Raw genomic sequence first — 17,340 nt, forward strand, 5'->3', positions numbered from 1 at the left:
GACCCAACTCGTCGAAAATGATGGATACTGGGAACTCAATACCTCTGGAGTCCCTCTCCTGCCTCTTCCCTCCAGCACAGAGAATGGAAACACTGTGTGCTTCAACAAAAGATTTCCAAACTCCTACTTCTCCATTGTCTTTAAGTGCATTTAGCCCCAACTGTAATATGAAACAGGGGCAACATCACTGAAGTGAGAGATTCATTCATCTTCGTGCTAAGGATTAAACAATTAACATTGACAACGCAGCGATTTTAGCACTGCGATATCTTATGATAATGGGTTAATTCCAGATTTATCCTGTTAGCAGAAAAGGCCTATTCAAAAACTCATCATTAGCCACATGAAAAAACTTGAACCCAAAACATTTACAGTGGGGGAAAAAATGTTTGAAATATCCTACGCTCTTGCCAACAGCAATATGCTTAAACCAGATGTGCTTCACTGAGAGCTGAGCGTCGTTACTTTGAGGGCTCAATTAAATCAGAGTTCTTGCCGCAACAGTCCAATTAAGGGACAAACATAATGATATTAAAACCATCCCCTGCTGATGTTCAAAACACTGCAAGTGAGCTAGGTTCATTCCTGTTTTGTATTAAAGCACATCTTACAAGACTATGGAGCTGAGCTGATTGAAATAAAAACAGGCCATTATTTTATACAGGCCCCAAGCAATTCTAACAGGTAATATGTAAACTATGTTTGATTATATCTCGTGTTTTACTTTTGGTAAGTAGTTATCTTTTATGTGATGCTCATTCATGTTCATTTGCAGCATCAGAGGCAAGCTGTGTGAATGTGCATGTGAGTCATCTGCTGTTCATATTACTGAGACAGTAACAAAAAAAAGGGTGTCCCAAAAGTATTTCTCATGAGCCACTGGCTTACTTGACATAGTACAAGGGATTCACAAATAAACAAACAAACAAACAAACAAATAAATAAATAAATCATTGCATGTTTTTTAAATTCTTTTAATTTTTTTTTTTTATTTTACTTACTTACTTTTATGGTAGTTTCCCTCCAGTGTTTAATAAACAAGTGATTTTTGATGACATTTTATACATTTTGTAAGATTTATTAAGCTTTTTTTTCCCTTTATTTTAAACTCAGTCTCGCACAGGTGATTGTTGCTCTTGAAGTACTGGCGGTCACAGAGCTGTGTTGCAAGGATTTCATCAGTGACTGAGCTGAGTCTCAGCAGAGAGGGGCAGTGGGAGTGGGCCCGTACCGTGTTGTCTGAAAAAGGAAATATCAGACTACAGGAAATGAGTTGGCAGGAACTATCCATTCAAATTGCTTCCTCTTTGGGATTTAGTAGAAGCGATAATAGGAAGTGATAAGTTATTTGGAACACAACCAAGCAAGATTAAAGATTCATTTCCTTCCTCATGTCTGCATATTAATTTGTCTCTGTTTCGTCCATCATCTTCCGGGGATTTGTGTTGATTTGTCCCGTTCGGAATCGCTGAGTGAAGGACAGAAGGATTACAACCGTAGCACTTGGCAGGAAATGGCAGCGAGCCATGAAGAAACCATTTTGTTAATTTTTAGTGCAAAAGGCAAGGATCTCTGAAATGCAAAGACATGGTGATGAAACCAAAAACATTTTACAAGCTTCAAATGTCATGATAGATTGAGAAGTTGTGTTCTGCTTATGGGCCAGAGTTACAGAGAAATTTCCCTGCAGGGCTTAAGTCAACACCGCAGATTGTCACCGCTCTTGAGGTAGAACAATGTAAGAATGGAGCAATTCAGCCATTCAGATATCAGTGTACAAGAGAAGGACATGAGGACACATCATAGAGTTTTCAATGAATAATAAAGAATTACAAGTTGGCATGAACTACAGTCTGCAGTGTCTCTGTACTAGCTAAAATAAATGCTCTCAGCTCAGCGGGCGATCCACTTTCTTGAGATTGCACGGCATTGCACAACCTGATAACGAGTGGAAGGGGGAATTCAAATTCCTAATTTGGAGTGCTAGGATGGGTGTTTCCTTTTAATCAATTTGATCAGAGGTTTTAGCCACTTAACAGATCAAAAGCAGCTTTTCAGATGATTTAGTTTGATCATGGTAAACTCAGGTTAAAGTCATCTGAGCGCTGATCCTCCGAACTCTGTTTTTCTCTCAGTCCTCTGCACGGTGATTTCTACAAGGACACTCATCATCATCTAATCCGCACATTTTGCGTAACGTCTCACTGGGGGACACAAACTCCTGAGATATTTTTGAAAACTTTTTTTGTGTTGAGCAACTGCAGTTATTGTCTGTGTAAGTCTGTAAAACAGGGGGGGACATGAGTTTAATTTCCTTCCTTCTGTAACCACTTAACCAATATGATAATGTAAATCCAGCAATGTATGGATTATATCAGTAAACCTTGGATGATACTGACCTTGTCTTGAAATGAATGAGAATCCGAAGAGATGGAAAAACAAGGTAAACAATGAATAAAATGCATTTAAAAAATGATGGTACACAAGTATGTGTCACAGCATTGCAGAATACATTAAAGAGCAACTACACAGAGTTGAGCAGGGTTTGCTACAAGGACCCGTTGGATTCCTTTACATTCACTCCTGTCTTTTGCACTTGATTACTTTTACCTCCGTCTTGTGATTTGAAATCCCTCCCCATTATGGAAAACAGGCAGAAAGTGGAGCTGGAGCTGGAGTCACCCTGACAGACCTCTACGAATCTCTAGACGGCCTCCGCACACCAGATATCAGAAAAGCCAGCTGTTGCAACACATGCTGCTTAGCCATCAGCCTGTATAAGCGGCTATTTATACAGGGCCTAAAGGCCTTTCATATCACTGCAGACAAGCACGAGCACATATGGACGCACCAATAAAGACCTAACCCCCTCACAGGCATATGACCTTAATCCCCCAAACATGGAGCACAGCAAGGAAGAATTTAACAGTATAACACACAACAAAGCAGACATATACAGCACATAATCACTTTGACTGCATGGACTGTGAATTCTTGATTTGCTGTTGATGAGGACGCACAGCTTTGTTACAAAGAACACTATGACGGTGACAAATCCTCACACTGTGTCTGCAAAACTGAATGCATTATCAGTGCAAACTTGCCTAAATGGAGGGACCATTTCTTTTTGATTTTTTAGTCAGACACGCCGCACAGAGAAGCAAGACAGTTGCACTGAGTAGCTCTAAAACTGACCAGATAATGTTATGTTGCTATGTGTGTTTTTTTTATTTTTTTTATTTTTATGTGTTTTTAAATTTTATGAGTTAGGAAAGAAGGAGACCATTTTTTTAAAATGCCCAATACATAAATATACTTCACTGACCTCTTTTATGGAGGATCTAAAGTCTTTGTTGTGTGTGTCCTCAACATTTACACTCTCCAGCCACAGAGTATACAACTGATATGAAATGTAAACAGCAGCACATACAACAGAATACCATCTCACCATCTTTCATGGCTTTTAACTTTGTTGTGTCCCAGAGTCCCTACAGTTTTTTGGCAGGCCTCCAAGCCTCTAGTACCAATTTAAGAGATTAGACGCAGAAAAAAAAGCACACGAGACCAAGACAAATGGGTCCAAATGGTCTCCACCAGAGCTCCCCTACCCAACCAAGCATCACAGACTGCTATAGAGACGTCAAGTAGTGCGGGAGGGAATGTGAAACCCTGGCATGTTCCCCCATTTGGCACGTTCCTGAGGCTCCAAAGCAGTTATGAGGCCACTTCATAGGAGTGTAAACTGTGTATTTAAAAAGCCGTCATTGTGGGACTAACATTGGCCCTGGTGTAGGTTGTTAGAATAACTGAATGACACAATGGTTTCTTTTCTAAATAAACAGATGTGGGTAGGTTGTTAAAACCTTGATTTTTTTCCCTCTTCTTTTCCCCTCCTCCATCCCATCTGTAAGTGCCTTCACTCTCTCTCTCTCTCTCTCTCTCCCTCTCTCTGACTCAGTTGCACTCCTTCACTCTCTCGCTCTCCCTCCTTCCGCATGTCTAAGAAAGGAAAAGGCCAGTTTTCCTCTGCAGCTGTTGAGTACAGATGGGCGTCTATTCGAGCCTCTCTGGTGAGGTGATATTGGTCGTCTGCTCGGGCTGACTAATTGCGTGTCATTCCAAACTCCTGCTAGACCACTGCCCCTCTGCAGCCCCCAGAGCGTCCTCCCACGCTCCTCCCACGCTCCACATGGAGGAAATGAACTCACCACAATCCTGCTGGCACTGGACTCTCATCGAATCCAAATCTCAATGAAAGATTACTGTGGCATTTTGCAAAGATGAAGGCCGGCTCTAATAATAATCCAAAGTCTGCGGATAGTTCCTGCAAAACAGAACATAACTCACAATTAAAGTAATAATCCGTGACATTTCAATATAAATAACTTTGTGTTTTGCTACTCTCTGCTGTACAACTGTAACACAACAGTGATTTGACCCATAGTCAGATCATGAAAGCTTTTACACTTGCTGTTCTGAACACTCAGTGTCAGGTAGGTTTTCCCAGGGAAAAATCTATTGCTGCACACAAAATGATGCATTATATGTGTTTTGGGCAGCAGCAACAGAATGTGCAGGGATGAACAGGGATAAGTAGCATGGCTTAACAGAAAAAAAAAATACCTACAGAAGCTACAACTTAATTAGAAGAACCTCAGATGAAAAAGACGTCACAGAGTTAGCTGTACTTTGATAGCTCATCTCTAGTGCAGTGCAAAAACAGTACATCACTAAACATATTGCTGAAATAAAGAGAAACAAGAATGTTGCAGATTGTAATTGTGTTCACACTGATCAGCTACATCATTTAGAAACCTTCTTTAATCTGTTAGAGAAAGATTCAAAATGTGAATATGCTACCAAAACTCAAAGATGGCATCACACACTAAAACTATCAAATAAAGTTACATACATGTGTATTTATGGAACTTGTGCTTTAACGTGTTGTGTGCTGGAACTTGTGAGAGTCTGAACACTTCAGCCTTTGCTTGCCAATGTCCCCAACAAAGAGAGAGTAAATTCTCAGCTGGCTGTGTGAGATGATAAAGCGGCGGCTGCCTGGTGACCAAATAAAAAGCACATGTCTGACATAGCATCAGAGATGCATCAATCCTCAGTGAACTCTTGACTCCAAGGGGATTAGTTTGGATAAAGATGATGTGACCAATCCAAATGTCGCAGAGTTTGAAAAAATACAGGGGTCATTTTTGAGCGTCAGCTTTCTGAGAATGTTACTCAAATTCACGACTGAAGGTCTCAGTGTGATAATGCAGATAAGATTTATGCTTCAAGACTTCTGCCGAGAAGCAGTTGTGTGACTTTAATAGAGTGCATATACTTAATGTGTGTATATTTCTAATGTTGCCTATACTTGCAATGATACACTGTATGTGCAATAGCCCACTATGTCTTATATAGAGCTCACTACAGGTGAGCTCTGGGTACTGTCATATCATGTGTGCCAGTATCACTATATACTGATAAAACTGAAATATGCATCATTTATTTACAGAAAACAACAATAAATAATTAGGAAATTGGATGGACTGTATTGTTGAGCGATGCCTATTTGTGGCACAGTGCACATACCTAAGTCTCCCATTTACTTGAGCTTGTCATAGGATGTTTGGGATATTTTTGTATATATGCCCTTTGCTGTAAACATCTGTCATTATGGGCTTGGCAAATGGAAAGCTGAGCCATGTAAGTAACAAACCAACAGCAAAGCTAAACATGCAGAGACAAGAGCCATTCAAAAATCAGGGTGAGTATCATCACTGCCTTTTTATTGCAGATTCCCTGCATTCGTCATCTGCTTCTTCAGTGCCTTAGGGTGCCTTCACAGATGCAGCTTGCCTCAGTCTCGGGCTGGATGCCATTTCAAGGCAGACAGCTCATCAAGATGAGTGACACGTATTTGAGGTGGGAACTTAACTAACTGAGGGGGAGGTGGACAGGATTAACACTACGCTTCACTGACCCCAGGCATAAAGTTGTATGTTGCCGCTTTCAACTTTTTAGGTTTTCCACAGGTGTCTGTGCCAATTTCATCGAGACAAATTGCTGTTTTGTTAATGCACTTGGTGATTACCCCTCAGATTCTGAAGCAGCAGGTACAGAAACATGTTGACAGATTCTAAAATCTTTATTGAATCAGTCAAGCATGTTGTAATTTTTTGAGGGAGGGGGCAGATGGTGTGGGTGGCATGTGAGCTTTTAATCTGTCAGACACATCTAGTCAGCACAAAAGCATTTTTCCAAACCATTTCTCCTACAGGTGTACCATTAGCTGCTCACCAGTTGTCAGTGACTCAGATGCCTGGGAGATGATATGCATCCAATCAACTGGAGCATCAGTTTTCGCAGGGTAAGTTGGCACTGTCAAGTCCTGCTACTCAAACCAAGTCACAAAAGCTGCAGGGCCAAATATATGTTTATTTACAACTTACACCTCAATCAAACTTGCAGCAGATACACAGCATGATAACATGAACATTTGTGCTTGGCTGATTGATGCTGATGGTAAAGCTACATAATTTAGACTCGAAGGAATCTGGCCTTACGAAATGAATGGAGTGTTTTAAAGTGACAAATATGGTGACACTGTTACACTTTGACCACTATGTCTGTCCATTTGAAGGATGAACATGTCACTGATAAGCTTTGAGGGTATAGTATAGTCTGTAAGCTGGGAAAGCATAGATGGAAACAACATTCTTCTATATGAGAGTTTTGAAAAAGGCAGTAGCCTATATTCTGAAATTGTTGCTTTATTGAAAGTAGATAGCGCCAAGTAAAATACCTTGTACATCATGTAATGTACTTGGCAAACAGAGGTGACTTCAGTTCAGATTTTTTCTTTCAATATTGATGGCCATTAGTATTTGTGTCATGGTGCAGGGTTTGCAATGTCTGCATCTCATTAAAAGATATGGAAAGAAAAGAATAGTTATATAAGAGTCCATGACATGGAAAAACAGAACACATTGCATTGTTAATATAAACATTGTTATCAAATGCATCCAGGTTATCATGCTGGCTTTCACTCCGAGGAGTTTCTTAATGTTTATCGGTTAAGAAAACAGACTTTCAAACATTTTTTTTCTTTATGTGTAACACAAGAGAATCTCTTAGCAACCAGAGTTGCAGATGCTAAACAAAAAACAACATGGCTCTGGTATTTTTGCTGCAGTATACCCTGTCAGTGTCTGCCTTCAGCTGATAACAGCCAGGCAATAATTCTAGCGGGGCCCCAGATGGGTTTGGACAGATTCATCACAACTAGCCCCCCAGGTCACCCACAGGTAATCCATCAGGCCGCTGGGCTAATTCACCAGAGTCAGGTAGGAGCGAGGAACGTCTGTCCGACCCTTTCCTCTGCTCAGTTCACAGCAAGGTTACGACTCCATTGCCACAATATATGTCTTCATCGAAGTGTCTAACTCAGTATGGTTTGTAGAGTTGCATTGTACATGGGTTTTACTCTGATATACTATGGATAAACAAAAAATGTAATACTAGCCTCTTTAAGGCAAACAGGGCTGGGTGAGCATATGTAATAGTGAGCACTGGAGTTTATTTTTATTTTTATATTTTTATCATCATCATGCAATATCCATTAAATCCTGGGAGGAGAGGCACTCTCTCTGTGAATGTGTTGTATGTTGTGGCATTTGACTCAAATAGGAGCAACTCACAAAACCAAACAGGTCAACAGCAGCATTACTCAGCACTCTGGGCAATTCCTAACATGGCCAGCGCACAGGGAGAAATACTGAGCCAGGGCTGAACCCATTCTCCGAGCCAGCTGTGTCCTGGTTGCGCATGGCAACTGCTCACAAACAAATCACACAGTCTACAATTATTACTAAACGCTATTAGGCAACAATCCAGTCCAGAAAAAGAGGCGGGCAACAGTCTTTCACATTACCTGTATACACAGACTGGTCAAAATTACTCCACCCAACCATTTTTTCACTGCCAAAGGACACATTTTCATAAGCTGACAGATGTGATGTAATTGAAATTAACTAAGGGCGTAGGCTGTTACCAACATTTCATTGATTTCAAGAATGTTGCTCATTAGGATTTTTTTTAACAAAACATCTGCAGGCCAGGAGAACCAATGCCATGTACTGGATTGGTTTTGGATTATTGTTTCAGAAACTTTACTAAATTGTATTGTATTAACAAGCAATAACTTAAAAGTGACTTTTGAGAAATGGTGAATATTGCTGAATTATGGTGGTATTTGAACAACTGATCATGCAATCAATCAAATGTTCAACTAACCTAGGTTTCTTCTCAGCGGTTAGTTCTTATAGGCACTACTAATGACTTGATTTGTCAGCCCGAGTAAAATCCAGGTTTGTCTGATTAGGGAGATGGTGCCTTTTATGCACAAATAGTGAGCTGTTGCCGCAGTGCAGGGGGTCAGAAACTAGATCACTCCAAGCCTTAAAATAAGTCAGTAAACTCTTAAATGCACTTTTAAAACTTAAGCAAACAGTTAATAAAAGCTGAAGTGGGGGTAATGTGTGTAGTTCTTTCCTAATGAACACAGTAACCTGGAGCACTGTCCTGGTTTGGTGATTCAAACTGGAGAGGAAGATGAGAGGGCATTACAGTACACACTGAAGACACAAAATAATATGGATCCTCACTGTTTTCATGGATTAAAATGATGAAATGAATCCAAATGAAAGCCATAATGCATTATTTATTTATATTGCACTATACTAACCACAAAGGAAAAGACATAAAGAGAAGTAGATGAGGAAGAGAAGGATAATTAGGCTTTGAAACAGTTGATATTTGTAGTGTGTAAAAGGGGCTGCAAGCCAGTGCCAGGAGGATTTTGCCAATATGTAATTCAGTGTTTGCTGCATTTAATATGGTTAATAATAACATGTAAATATTGTTCAGTGCTGCTAAATTGTGTGTTGTTAAAGGACCAAACTACAAAGACAAAGAAATTTTGTCTTAATTTAGGCAGCTTTCAGCAAAGTCCCTCTGTGGTTGTCAGCTGAGAATATCAGGATGATATCAGGAGACAACATGTCATAATGTTGTGCATGAATAAAGCATTTCAAGGATAACTTCAGTGTTTTGTTTGGCACACTGATCACCTTACCAAGTATAAGATGAGAGGAAAGACACCAGATCATCCCTTTGTTTTTAGTAGATAGTCTAACAGCCATAAAAATAATACAAAATAATAATAATAATAATAATAATAATAAAAACAATAATAAAAACAATACCAACTTTGCATCACTAAAACTTTTGTCTTCATAGTTTGGATAATGCTTTGCACTATGCTAACATGTTACAGTGTGTACCAGACAGAACTGCAGATCCACTGGGGACACAGAGATGATTTTTGTACCTTTGGGGCCACAACATGAGGTAAACATCCCTAAAGCTCAGGCAGCCCAGTGAAGCTGCTCAGAGGTCAGCAGTAGAAGTCTAGATGATTATCCTGGACGTTTTCAAGGTTCGAATAATTATAACCCTTGCTTAAAACAAATACGTTTACTCAACCTAACCTGACAAGATGAGAATTAAATTTTAAAAAAATACAAACAATCAACCAAGCATTTAATCTTACCCTTTCAGAATGACGTTGCTGCTCTTCCAACGCATCCCGCAGTTGGAATAACAGGTCATTATCAGGCGCTACTGTGTATTTTGGATTGTTGCTTGTGGAGATATCCACTTTGTTTTCAGGAAAAAAAAACAACTTAGATATCAAATGGACACTGAGGTCACAAAAAATTGGTTTTAAGTTTAATTTGCTAACTGAGTCATTAATTATGAATTTGTCAAGGTAAGGGCTGAGGTTTGAGAAAAGATATGTAATGATGTTCTTGGATTTTTTTTTTTTACATTCTAGTGGATTTATTTTGCTTCTGAGGATATTTACTGGAGAGATGAGCTAAATGAGATAAGTAATCACATTTCACTTAGGTATGCAACAAGTTTAATACCACTGGAGTAAGTTTTATTTTATTTGGCCGAAAAAAGCGCTCCAGTCTTTCCCAGATCAATTTTAATGTTCTGAAGTTACTCCCTTTGACCAATGGGTTTAATTGCAGAGCACGACACTAACATTTAAAATTACATCCAGGTGTGTATCCATGGTTCCACCCTGTCTCCCTTTGTTTTAAAGGTGAGGGCAGGTATGTCCCACTGTGGATGCCAAAGGTTTACAACACTCATGCGCTGACATTTGGTGTTGCATCACAAAGTTAGCCTCTGGTCGTCCTTTCAGCTGGTAGGAATGTGACTTTGGATGTGCAGTGGCTTGCTTGAGAGGCCCTTTATGACCCTTGGGTGCCTCCTAATTCACTGGCTTTCCCAAGCTGACTTTTCTGTAGGAGGACTTTAATGGATGGACACATGCTTATGTATATGTACATATAAAATCAAGTTATGTCCTTCTTCTAAGCCTCTTGATCAAGGCTTTAGTCAGGGTGGTCTCACGGAAGTGCGTTAAATGAGCACAAGGCATTACATGGTGCTTGTACACATAAATTACCTGTGGTATTCTGAGCAAGAGTTCCTGACCCGTGTACCAGTCCACTTTGAGGTGAGACCAGTGTTTTTTTTTTTTTTTGTTTTTTTTTTTGTATTTACATTAGCTTCCTAACAGCAACCATAACTTTTCGCTAACTGTAACCGCATAGTTTTGGTGCCTAAACCTAACCAAACTCCCATGTAAAGCTAACGTTAGCTTGAATTTAGCTTGGTGTGGTGGTGGCACATAATTTTTCCTAATTGTCTTCACATTTAGACTGATTGCATACTGCCGGCATGTAATTTTAACCCATTCCACGGCACTACCACATAATGAGTTGTTATGAAAGTTGTAGTCATTTCATGTATTTCTGTGAGATCAGGTTGTGTTTAGTGCAAGATTTAGCTTGATATGCAGCACAGAAATGTATTTCCACTGTAGGTTTTTAGAGTAGAGATTCATGCAAGATTACTCTGCTTGCTTGAGAAGAAAATCCTTTGGTGAGGCCATATCCGCACCCTATTACATACCATATCCATCACCATGAGGGACGCTGAGGCAAAGGGGACATTTGGCATAATCGCAGTCATTTCCTGGACCCGGCCATGGACCCTGGCTGTCTCTATGCATGGAGTCTGGCAGTCTGGGCCTATAGACAGTGCAAACACACAGCTAACACACTCATCCATCCAGCTATCCAGCCCACAGCAGGCCTCTGATCCATCTGCGACAACAGTCGAACAATCTGCTCCTTCTTCTGCCCTTCCCTGTCCAGACATACTTTATGTCGCAATCTGTCCGCCCTGAATGAAGATAAAGGAGAATACCAGAGCCTGATTTATCTGTCAACATTGAACTATCTGAGAGTCCCTGGCACAGATGGCTGGATAATATCAACTTGAAGACTTTTCGCTCCCTCTTCTGATTTCCTTTATCTGGTTCTTGCAGACGTCCTGAGAATGCTTGAGAGCAATAATGATAAGCTCTGTGTTTCTAAGCTGGAACTTAATGACTAAGAAAGTGGTTCTCTGCAGGTCTTACTTATCACAACAACAAGGCCTACCATGCATGGATATTGAAATAGTAGCAATAGCCGGATAGTACTGATAAAAATTATGATAAAGTGAATTTTCTATTATTACAGGCCTAGACTGAAACTCAAATGGCAGGTGTTTTAGTTTTTAAATAAGCAATGCTGATAGCTCTAATAAGTCCAACAGGTTTTCTTTTATTTTACTGACAAATGTGTTGGAGAGAAAAAAATAATATGAGTTAGGCTTTATATTGTTCAAACAACAAATAGGAAGTTTTGGCTTTTGCGATGTGTATCAGCATGTTTTTTTTTTCTCTTGGTAAATTCTCAAAGCAAAGTAAGAACACCAATCATCACCGTGTAATGTGCATGTACATTGTGCAGTGTCAAAAATGTAAGAAACACACTGACACCTGTTATGCATGCACTTGATTTCTGGAACCAAACTAGATGTGCTGTCGGTGAACGCAGCAGGGTATGTCTCCATGACGACCAGAGTTTGGCTTGACAGTGGCACTGGAGGAAAGGTCATGTGGTCACCAAATTCAATAACTTTCTCCCTTAAGGGATCATGAATGTGCAGAGCAGCTTTGAGAAGGTTTGAAAAATGGGATACAACTGCAGTCAGGGTGAATCCATATTATCCTTGGCCATACAGGCAGCTGCCCATGGGCGCCATCTAATCAGTGGGCGCCAAGGCAAGACATTGGAGAAAAAAGTGAAATAAATAAACTAGTGAATAGCTTATGGAGTGTGCATCAGGGATAGGAAAGAAATAAAATCTGATTGAATTTAATAAATAACTCACATTTAGTTTAGGTGGGATGCCTGCCCTGCACCCCACTCCTTTTTCTGCTCTGCCCCCCACTGTAGACACATTAGACTCATCAGTAACACAGCAGATTAATTTTCACTCTGGATTTCTGGATTTTTTTTTCTCCCTGGATCTTGCCTAGGGCTCCAAAAAGCCCTTCCTGACAGTTGTTTCAGGGATGTAATTGAAGCATGATCACTAGTCAAGCATGTTTCAAATGAGAGAACAAGTACATAAAATACTCCATAAAGGTTCAACACGCAAGGAACACAGAGCACTCCAAATTTGACCTCACACAGTAAAGCGTCTTGTGTTTCTCAGGTTTGAAATGTGACAATTTGATGCCCAGATCAACAAAGTTAGTTCATGATGGCTATTCTCTCCTTACTCTTCCTCCCTGGGTTCCTGACTGATCTCAGCTACTCATCTGAACAAATCAGAGTCACTTTGCCAACATATTTGCATGAATTCATCTTAGCGGATTGGTGCACAGACACACTGATAACATACAAACCTTCACATTACCGGTTGGCATGCATGGCACAAGGACAACTAGAGTTCACAGGGTAAAGAAACACACTGAATACCTATCTGTCTATTAAGCAAATCCATCCCACAGATTCAAGGGAAAAAGGGAAACATTAAATCTAAACTAAACATTCCTAAGGCTGTGAAGGTTACTTTAAAATGACTGGTTACCAAATACCCACATGAAATTGTGTAATCTACAACTAACATCAGACATACTTCTTAGAAATGATGTGATGGTATTGCCAAAAATTTGCCCAATCAAAACACTTCTTATCATCAGTCATGTTTTGATGAATCAACAACAGATTTTTTTAAAAATGTGTGTTGTCTTGTCTGACTGTCTGGTCCATCAGCTACAGTGACAAATTGCCATTTTGATGTCTTAGCTCCCAAATTAGTTTCAGAAAAATGAAGATTTACTGGTTTTACGTTGCCAAAGAAAATAATTATCCACCTTGTCTGGTGAATAGTGAAAATTTAAACTCTTTTTGCCATTTTCTCTCAACGTAGCACCAAAGTTTTTCTTTTCTCCCAGAAAAGGTCAGCTCACGTCTGGTTCTCGGATCTTTGATATCAAGCCGTCCAACACACTCAGCTCTTATCATAAAAGCATATTCCACGGTTGAGTAAGCCTCTTCAGAGAGGAAGAAAGACACTGCGACTGTGCTTTGAACTTGAGATAAGATGGCCTCCACATGGTGTGTGTGCATGTGTGTCAAAGGAGAGGTTTGTGTGAGTGTGCGTGTGTGTGTTTATGTCTGTTCGTGCATTTGCATACAGTATATACATGTCTCTACTCTTTGCTCTCGGTCAGTTTTAAAGAACACATTTCATGTAGAATCTGCAGTGCACATTTGGATTCATGACCATCAATAAATGCGTGAGAGTTTAAATTTATTCAGCTGTACATAGTAAGCAGAAACACAAGAATGTTAAAAATGCAAACCCACAAACACATTAACCAATTCACCAGATCCCAGCATCAACTGTAATGTTCCTCTAAATCTCAAATTCACTCCGGTTTCATGATGATTTTGCTAGTTGTGCATGTTGAGGGCAGCCAGGGGCCAACATTTCCAAAGTTTAAGCCTTCAGAGTTTAAAAGGATTCCTTCGAACTGGAAGTCTGCAGTAAACCAGCCTGATTTTCCCATCAGACGTCAGGGGAATTTAACTCTCCGACCAGGGTTTGGGACAAGTGAGACTAGATTTACACATCCTCCTCCACTAAACCCCCTACCTGACAGGAGCAGCTGCACCTCATGACAGATAGGCCATGTCATCTCCAGAATTCCTCCAGCGATACCCCGCTCTCAGCATTTCTGTCAGCACTCAATATGACGTTCTAATTTTACCAAGGCTGGCACGTTGTGCATATGTATGTCCTGAATTATGTTGATACGTTCTTGAGCACACACACACACACACACACACACACTTGCAAACAAACACATCCAAATCAATATAAGAATAATCAGAGAGACGCATAAAACAGATGCAATCAGAAAGGCTGATCCATGTGTAGTGCTAATGAAGACAAATAGTATCTGGAAGTGGTGACAGCTAATAGTTGCTGACAGAAAATACTTTGTCAGTGAGAGATTGGTAATTTAACATCTTTGTCACAAAATTGTCTAAGCTGCAATCAAACATATACAAACACATGCAGGCTCTCTAAAGTCTTCCTTAGGCCTTGGAGTGAGCTGCATGGCCCTCTGGGTAAAAGAGTGAGGACATGTGCTGAAGGGAAACTCAAGCCCTCTTGCCATTCCAGGCAGAGCACAGCAGGGCAAGAGCCATGCACAGGATCAACGAGAAAAGCAGACAGCCAGCGAGAGCTGATGCATAAAACATGAGCCTGAAAAAGAAAGCACAATTGAGTCAATGATCATTTCCAAGTGTAGCTGGTGGGAAATAGGACCCAGCAGGAACAGAGCAAGTGCTGCTCAAGGTGTGGCTGATTAAGATGACATTATAAAAGGATGTGTCCAGGTAGAGGGGCTCTTTTCTCCAGCCTGGCTCCAGACCCTTGAGTTGTTGCCCATAACGATGTATGGGTAGAAATGTTTAATTATTTTGATGATTGATGTGGAGCTGACCTGCTTCAAGTGGTGGACCTTATTTAGAGGCACACATTGCTCTGCTGGCTGGCCCCTGCAGGCTTTGATCTCTCTCTCTCTCTCTCTCTCTCTCTCTCTCTCTCTCTCTCTCTCTCTCTCTCTCTCTCTCTCTCTCTCTCTCTCTCTCTCTCTCTCTCTCTCAAGTGAATTCTTCATCACTGTGCGTATTGTAATCTTGTTTCTTTTATTGCAGTTTCAAGTGTCGTCTATTATCCACTAGTTTCTATGTACATCTTTTAGTGTTTTAATGATTTTAGCCATTTAACGCCAGCCTCTTTTCTTGTTGTCAGGGTTTTTAACCTGTGGCAGCCAGAGGATGCACTGAGAGGCCGTTTTCCTCACTGGAAGTGGTTTGCATTGTGTGTCGTGGTTTGTAGTGGGCCAATGTGGTGCGTGAGGGACTTAAACTTGTTCAAGTGTGTAATTTGAGTGATACTACTATCACCTGCCCCTTTGGTGTGCACTGGCCAGGCTGCCTCAGCCTTTCCTTCATCTCCTCTATTCCCCCCTTGTCTTTGCAGAGCCAACCACATGAAGCCTACTTTTAATCCTACTGTACATTATTAATAAACTTGCGTGTAACAACCCTTGAACTGCATATTATGACTGTTAATTTAAAAGTGGAATTTCTCAAGGCACTGAAAACCAGTAATAAATATGAACCATATCACTCGTCTGCATAAGTAATATGCAATGAACACGTAAGTCAATGCAACAAAAAGACAGTGTTTAGACCGCCATATCACGAGTCCGTACACAATTAATTCACAAATAGTCCAGTGCACAAACATGGCAAACTTTACTTTGGTATTATGAGACAGTATTAAACAGTGTATTTGAAAATATGACCAGTGTCATAGACTAACATTAGGCATACTTTATGCAAACACAAGTACAGACTGATCTCCGTGTCTATAATTATCACACAATGTTCAGACAAAACGAGACAGTCGCTCTATTCGACTGACTTGGAGACATTACTGGGGTTAAGTCTGTGCAAATTATATTCAGTGAAAGATGAATTTGTTAAGGAGTGCTAACTCCAAGACAAACACAGTTATACAAGCATGTAGTCAAACTACTGTGTAGTCCACAAAGAAACAGCAGTTTTGTATAAATTCAGACAAGGCCAAGGAATTGTTTTGGTTGAAACCATGTGGGACTCATTTAAGAGGGAACTTCTGGCATTGATTCCAAACCTGGTTTTGATGTTCAGATAGCCATGGTACACTTTTCGGTCAACATGAAGCCATTCCAAGATAAATCTGTTGCTGTCACCCGTGTTAGAGGAAAATTCCTCACTTCACCTCCAAACTGTGAAACAGAGATACGATTTTGCAAAACTGAGAAAGAACGGGTCTTCGATTATATGGTTTGATGATCACTAATTATGTTGAGTGCAAGAAGTAGTCTGAGATCTGACGGGAAAAACAACTATGCCTCCACAATGACATCAAATTCTCCTTCAAATGTACTAGAAAAATCCATCAGCATTCTTTCTTTCTTTTTTTTCTTTTTTTTCTTTTTTTGAGCGATGGCAACTCAGGGATTTTGCCTGGTCCCTATTTTCGAATAATTTCATCCTGTATCCATATAAAACAAATGACAGTTTCAATATTACTTGTTTAAGCTGTAAAGTTAAGTCCTGCATTTTATGGCAAGATATTCCAGTAATTGGATGCCATTTTAAAAGTATAAATGCAATCATGTCTATAAAGTTACAGTGGACTTTTAACAATTCGACTTTAACAGGCATACTTTTGTCTGCCTTTCTCCCCCGCTTGGATCAAATTAGGAGAGGGGCCTGTATAGGGAGCACTTACAGCAGGGACTTGCAGTAGGTTCAGTTCCAACAATGTTCTCTTGCATCTGCTTCTATTCACTGGCTTTCACAGATCGAGGGCCCGGGCATGTCAGCTCCTTCAGTCACATCACATATGTGAAGAAGGAGTTATTGGAGGCACATGGAAGAGGACAGTTTTATGAAGGAAGGGAACCTGGTGATCTGTGACCTCCAAACTGCTCCATGTCTTGAGAGAACAGGCATGTGATCTTGCTTGATTAGTGTGTAGCTATTAGACGTAGAAATAATACTTTCTGTGCAGACTAGAAAACAACAAACAGTTGTATAGTCAATAGTGATGCTTTAACTATTTGAACATTACTAGGAAGTGTCGTTTTTGCCTGTACTATGTTTGGCAGTCAGCTTCATTTCTTGACAGTGAACTTCAAACATGAGCTGCACTGGGCATCAGCTGTCACCAGCGGCAGAAAAGCTGCTTTCCCTCCAGCCTCTTAATACTTAAAACTGAAAAGTAGCAAAA

Source organism: Myripristis murdjan, chromosome 9 (assembly GCF_902150065.1).
Source record: "Myripristis murdjan chromosome 9, fMyrMur1.1, whole genome shotgun sequence".
Lineage (NCBI taxonomy): Eukaryota > Metazoa > Chordata > Actinopteri > Holocentriformes > Holocentridae > Myripristis > Myripristis murdjan.